Below are 7222 nucleotides of genomic sequence, written 5' to 3' on the forward strand. Positions count from 1 at the left end.
TCCTGAAGGTGAACCTCACAGGAGTGAAGTTTCAGGAGAGGGCAGTTTTGTGATGACCTTTTGACATCCACATCCTAGAGAGGTCATCACGTGATAGAACACGCTGGGAAACTCAATGTCACATTTTATCAGATCTGACTGAGTTGAAAGCCAGGATCCTATTTTCTAAATCATAAGTGGTACCACAGACAAACAGCTGTTGCTAGGAAACAGCAGATCAGGAGGGGCTTGGTGGAGATTCTAATGTCTTTCATTTCCAACTGCTCTGCAGCGTTTTGTCTATGCTACAATTTGAATCACATCAAAATACAAGTAGGATAATTTCATGAAAGCATAATTTTTATTAAATTGCCAGTCCATAAAGAAAACCCACTGTATGGAAGCAAATCAATGACAATGTTTTTGAAGGCATTGAATACTTAATATTGAAATGTAAACCACTGAATTTGTTGGTTTTGAATTCACCCCTTTAAATTGAAATATTAATTAATTTCAATGTAAAAAAACTATTAGGGATGCACCGAATCCAGGATTCGGTGTTGGATTTGGACGAATATTGGGCTTTTTGACAGGGTTCGGTTTCGGCCGAACCTTAAAAAATGTTTTCACCAAATCCGAACCATAAGCTTGCACTATGCGCGCTATGCTTGTCAATATAATGACGCCGCCGTTGATTACAGGAAGGTGTTTACGTAGGTGGACCGTTCAATGCAGTCGGCTGAGAGAAAGTGAAAATGGAACTCGTGAGCAGAAAAAGTGTTGTTTGGCAGGACTTAACTTAGAGTCAAAAGAAGACGATTCTACATGCTGATTTGTCTCATGGTGTCAAGGACCCTAAACAATACACAACATATCCGCTGTTAGAACATTTGCGTATAAAACATCCGAAAGAAATTCAATAAATCTAAAAGGCTAATATTTTGGATATTGATTGGATCTTAACAGGGTAAACATAGGTATATGGTAATTGTCAAAATAGTTTTTCCCACTTGTCTTCCTAGCATAATGTTGCCTATCCTTTTTTTTTTTTACATTAAAAAAATCAAATACAAAAATACACTGCTGTGGATGTTGTTTACTTCATGAATGTGTTTACTGTGTTAATGGACTGAGGATGGGAGTAGGATTAGGTATTTGGTTTCGGATTCTTAACCAGTGGATTTGGTATTCGGCCAAACCCCAAAATTCTGGATTCGGTGTATCCCTTAGGAAAACTGATCCCAAAATTCAAGGATCGGAAATTTAGGTTGCTCAATTTCAAACAGTAAAATTAAGATCCCCAAAATTCTATAAAAGAAATTATAGCTTCAGAAATTGAAAAAGAAAACCAAATTCTGGCTGCTCAAATTCAGATCAAAAGAATTCTGAGCAAAAAACATGTGCAACATCCGACAACAAATGTGGTGTTTAAATGTTAATATGAAGTATTCAATCAATGCCTTTTAACATTCAAAACATCATGTCACTGATTTGCTTCCATACCCCTGATGCAGACAATACAAGCAAACTGGAAATCAGGAAGAGGTTGCTCTTGTTTCCAACAGGTTGGCACATGTGTCTACTGGGAAGATGACTCCCATATCAACAAAGGAGTATGAGCGATTAAGTCATGACAGATGTCACCATTTTGTAATGAAGGACACAGTTTTACGATCAGGCTGTGGACACAGCTGAAACAGAACTGACGTAGTGTTGATCTGGCGTAGTGTTGATCAGGACATGGAGGGGACCGCATGCCCGAGTAGGGATGGGATTAGCCATGGAGTGAAGTTACTCTGGTCTCTCTGTGATCTCAGCCACATGCAAGTATCTCTCTCTTTCTCCCTCTGTCACTCCCAACCCCCTCTGACCGGATACACCGGTGAGGGATTTCACCAGGGAAGAGCTGGTGTTTTCACAGTTTAAAGGCTTAATAAGATTGTGACAGAGGGATTAGGACCCTGGAGCCTGTGGCGCACAGGGGAGTTTTTCCTTTCTCTCACACACACACACATTTTACTTGCAAGGAAATTGTCATTTCTGCTCAAAAGTTTTAATTTGATATAAGACATCACTACACCCAGAACTTCATTGCTCTATTCAACACACACAGTGATAGAAAACGTCCAAACAGCAACACACATATCTTTATTACCATCCAAAGCTACCGGCCTTCAAAGTAAACAATTCCACAATCTACTCATTTGGAGTGCTCCAGTTCATCAATATTCCCAGCACTAGACAGACAAAACGTGTCTGTAATGGATCCTAAAAAGCTTTTTAAATTGACAGAATGATGAATGGCATTGTGGGTTAGAATTCTATCTTCTCGTGCTCTGGCCTTGAATATCATCTCTGATAGAGAAGGACATCCATCATACATTACTGCATGGGAGCGCAGGGAGGGAACTGAGCATGCTCAGACACAGAGCACGCTCAGACCCATCGCTCAATACATTTGTACTACTCGCATGGAGGTGTATCTCGTTGCTTTTGAGGGGTGTTCTGCAAACAGACAGTGGTTTACAGAACGTTTCTTTTCAGCATGGTTGTGCGATGTGCCACACTATTGTGGCGCACCAGCCAGGAGTCAGGAAGCAGGAAGAGCAGCAGCTTCCATTCATCTAAGAGAACTCTTGGATCGTGCAGAGATTTCAGAAGATGCAACCAGTCCCGAATGAAAACACATTTGAACTAAAGCCCATGCCATGGTGCATCTTACATAACTATTACTGGGCCATGCACCCCTTCTGTGTTCCTGACACTGCCTGTGAACACAGTCATTTAAAGAGCCTTGCAAAAAAGGGGTGAATTTCTAGAACGTACTGCACAGTAATCAATTACACAGGCCAGGAAACTGTTCAGTCAAGTATCACCCATTTCAGCGATGATACTAGGCTCAAAAGCTCTGTGCCACACAATGAAAGCCAGAGGGCTTACTCAACAGAGAATGTTGAACCCCCTCCCCTTTAGAAGTCCCCAATTCCCAGTCCAATATCAACTCCCAAGCATGAAATCCCATTCCTCATCCGGACTTCAAAGCGTAAACGCGCAAAGGGGGTAGCAGTTTGAAACAGCTGAAACTCTACCCTGTTTAAAGAACCAGGCATGACAAGGTTGACTAAACAGTGGAACAATAGCCTGGCACACAAAAGGGGGGGGGGGGGGGGGGGGGGGGGGGGGGTTGATGTAGATCAAGTTGAAGGTTTGTGGCCAGAGTTGAAACAAGCTAATCAAAAACAATGATTAAGTTTCAAGTTTGTTTGTAATAAGTACAGGTGGTCCTACTTCCCCCTGGCAGTCTTATAAATAAATAGATCTTAATCCTATGTGAGCTAAACATTCTTTTAAACCATATAATAATTCCACTATTCAAAAAACTAATTATGTTTTATTACTATTTAATCTATAAATGGCAAGGACAAACATATATGATTAGATGAAAACAATTTCAGAGCTATTTATGTTACACAGGCAGCAAGACTATGCCCATTGACCAAGTTCCTGACATATTAAAATCTATAGCTACTCTAAAGAATGTTTCAAGTACTATTTCTCCATTTGCACTAGATTAAAGATTAGATTTGGACCAGTCCCAGAATGCGATATCTTTGGCCAGATGTTTTCAACCTTGCTGACCTTATCGTCCACTGAACTGAACACAGAGCTGGTCTCAGGTCACATAAAAGCTCAGTCTACCAGTCTGAAATATAAACCAATAAAAAAACATGTTGAGCATGTTATAATTATTTTAACAAATTGGTTTAGCGAAAACAAACATGCTCCATGGTATGCACAAAACGTTCCTTCCCTCCAAAAAGTTATAAAAGTTACTTTTAACGAAATGACATGGTACAAACATAACACTTTTACAATCCCAGCATTGTCCTCTTCTCCTACAGGACCTCTAAATGTGTGAGTGTCTCTCAGAGGAGCCAACCTCATTCACTATGACACAATTCAATGATTAAAGCTAAAGTTTTCTCAACTAACTTCATTTCAAAGATGTAGAATGATTTGTATAAAGTATTTTTCTGAATATCATGATGTAAGTAATGTGTAGGCTGAACATGTGTGTGTGTGTGTGTTTGTGTGTTGGATAGCAAGCCCAGTCTTTCACAGAGTTTGACTCTGGGGCTAAGGGAACCAAGGCAGGCCATGAAGACTGATGATCTCTTCTCATGCTAAACACATTCCTCTCATAGCTCTGTCTGAACAGGCCTGGGATAACTATAGAAAGCAAACGAGTGAAGTAGAGGAGGGACAGCTAACTGGAACTGACAGATAAACTCCTGTCTTGATTCACGATTTGTAAATCAAGTTACAGACAATTACTGACAATAGCAGTAACATACTTCCAGTCAATATGTTCAGACTGGCTGTTTGTAGAGCGTTATTTGTTTTCGTAACGTGACCAGAGCAGGGGCAGCACACTGTTTCACCATGGGCACTCCCTGGTTCATGTTGGGAGAAAGTAAGGCTCAGACATACAGAATAGGGATATTTTAGATACTGCATTTTGTCTTTATTTTGCCCCATTATGTATTTGATGGGAAACCCAACAGCTGTTTGTTTCCACAGACATTGCCCCCTTTTTGGGAGGACGGGGGGCATTAGCAACCCTCTTTCATTGATTTCCCTTGACCTTGGTCATGTGACAGGATGAGGGAGGACATCCAAGGTCTGTCTTCTTCACTTCCTGTCCCAGATTCTGTGGGAGTGGGCTTGTTTGGCTTTATAGATTTTTCCCTCCACCCAATCTTATCAGGTCGAGTCCCAAGGGATAATGAATCCTGTTGCTTGTGAGGCCAGATATTGAGTCCTCACTAAGTAGGAACTTTGTGGGAAACATGGTGGTGGTGTGTGGCGGGGGACACTTGACTAATCCATTAACCATGGGCAACCACAGAAGGGGAAGTACACTCACGATGCTCCAGTATAGTGAAGAGCTCCCCTGAGTCAACAGATGTGTTATCTTTTCTGTTATGCTATAAGTGCTGCACAACCAGTCAATACACCTCTGCTTTAAGACTGTTCAGCACTTTAGGGTGATGTGGTACCTCTGAAAACCTCAACACGTTGCCTTGAACAGAGCTTCAGTCCCCTGGTCGCTGTCAAGACCAAAACTCACCAGGACAGCAGGGAACTGAGATAATGATGTTGGCTTTGGGGAGAGCACAGCTAAGGTATTGGGGCTAAATGCCAAGGCTTTGTCAGTGATGTTATACTGCTGTGGGCACTTTTGATCCTCGGATCTGGACTGTTCCATACTACATGTCCTACCTACACTACATATTACAACATCTGATATGGCTTTGAGCATAGTACTGGCCATACCTAATTATGCTTAGTATTACAACAAGCACTTCTTATAGCAAAAATGCATTGGGTAAGATTAGACTGCTTGACTGTAGCTTGCAGACTATATTACATAACACTGGCCGGGGGCCTGGGAACAGATGCCAGCCTTGTCGTAGAGGAATCCTCTGGTCCTATCCAGTGAAGGCATCACACAGACGACCTGTCTTGGTGGGAAGCCAACAGGAGAGGAAAATTAAAGGAACTCAGTAGAACGAACAGACTTGTCTTCAATGTGCTCCGTTGACAATGATCCAAACAAATGATCTGGTCTCTGCTTGTTTTTCCACCACAGAGCTTCAGCCAGTAGCGACCTCTGAGCCTTTTAGGTATTCTGCACAGAGCCCACTGCCATTGGACAGATGATGGCTCATTAGCAAAAGGTTTGTCCCCCAAGAGGAAAAGAACAGAGACCACATTCTCATGTCCTGAGGCACATTCTAACTAACCACCCTGACTATCAACAAATCACCATTTAGTGGCAATCATGTCAATGTTGTTAACAACACTACCCTCTACCCCAAAATACCCTCAACCTCAAACTCTTTCTCAAGAGCATTTTACTCAGAGAACAGCCAGACGCCAGGGTGAACAGAAATATTAGGGGGACTTGCAAGGGCCAAAGACCTGACATGTGCAATTAAACTTGTTCAGATTCATAGAGAGTCCCATGCCAAGATGAAACGGAGGGGTTTGTCTTGGTACTAATGCTATCATGCAGATCTAATGAGGTGGACAGGCATGCAAAAACAAAATGAGAAGGAGAATTAGGTGAGTGAAGGGTTAGGGCACTGGGGCTTTGTTGGGTTAGGGTGACATTTTGAAACTCTTCAGTCATAATCCAATCAAGGTCTGGAGGTGTGAAAAGAGCTGTCTTGCCTTCTCTTTAAATCTGTAACATTTTAATAGTGTGCTGGAGCGGGCATGTTACTGTGCCAATATCTGCATTTCAGAACTGCAGGGTTCCTTTAAAAAAGCATCAAAATAGCAATAAACTTGCACAACTATGCAAACCACAAAAACAACCAGATAGATCAAGTGAGACGGGCTGAGATGGAGGAGGAGGAAGAGCGGGAGAAGCAAAATATGAAGCAAGAATTTGTTTAGAAACATCAGGAAACTGAACAGCAGCGCCAGTCATGTTGAGGTTTAGAGGCTGAGTTAGGGAAAGAGAATTGACAACACAAGGAAATTGTCAGTCACAACAGCACATAAGCTAACAACAGGTAGCAAAACAACAGAGGGACTGAAATAGCTTGTCTTTTGTAGGTGATGTAATGGGGTACTTTTGGAAAATCGTACTAGTGTTGACAGTATTGCACTCATCAACTCTGCTGAAGAAAATACATTTGAACTGACACACAGTATGAAGAACTACAATGCACAACTGCAGTGTGTGGTTGAAATGTGGTTAGCCAGGTCAGAAATACCCACACTGGGGGGGGGGGGGGGGGTCAAATATATTTCATATAACTCTCATGTTAATGATATTTAAATAAATAAAAAATATATAGTTAATCAGTGATAAAGGCCTATTTGCTCATAAAACAGAAACTCAACAGGCTTTTGGGACTAGACAAGTCTGGGCATGTTCTTGACCTGGCCCTTCCCGACATGGGAGTCACTGGCTGAACTGGCTTCATTTCCTCCCTGGGAAATTCTCCTTTAGAAACTCTTAATTCGTTTTGTTAGCATGAATACTAGTTTGTTGGTTTTGGGCACAGTTTCCCCCATGATGCACTCTCTCATTCCCTCCGTCCTCGATATTATTGTCTCCTGGAGTTTAAGAGACAAAATCCAGACACCTCCCATTAGGAGGACTGTGTCCTGAGCTGGAACTCCCAGCAAGGGGTCTCTCCAATACACACTCACACACACACACACA

The 7222-nt window shown here is 41.9% G+C and overlaps 1 protein-coding gene across 2 annotated transcripts in view; it reads right to left on the reverse strand.

Annotated features, from left to right (window-relative positions):
- The window catches only part of peak1 (pseudopodium-enriched atypical kinase 1), a 64438-nt gene that overhangs the window by 43248 nt on the left and 13968 nt on the right, over nucleotides 1-7222 (reverse strand). The gene's annotated exons all lie outside the window — the stretch shown is intronic.

The sequence above is a fragment of the Hypomesus transpacificus genome, chromosome 14 (genome assembly GCF_021917145.1).
Source record: "Hypomesus transpacificus isolate Combined female chromosome 14, fHypTra1, whole genome shotgun sequence".
NCBI classification, from domain to species: Eukaryota; Metazoa; Chordata; class Actinopteri; order Osmeriformes; family Osmeridae; genus Hypomesus; species Hypomesus transpacificus.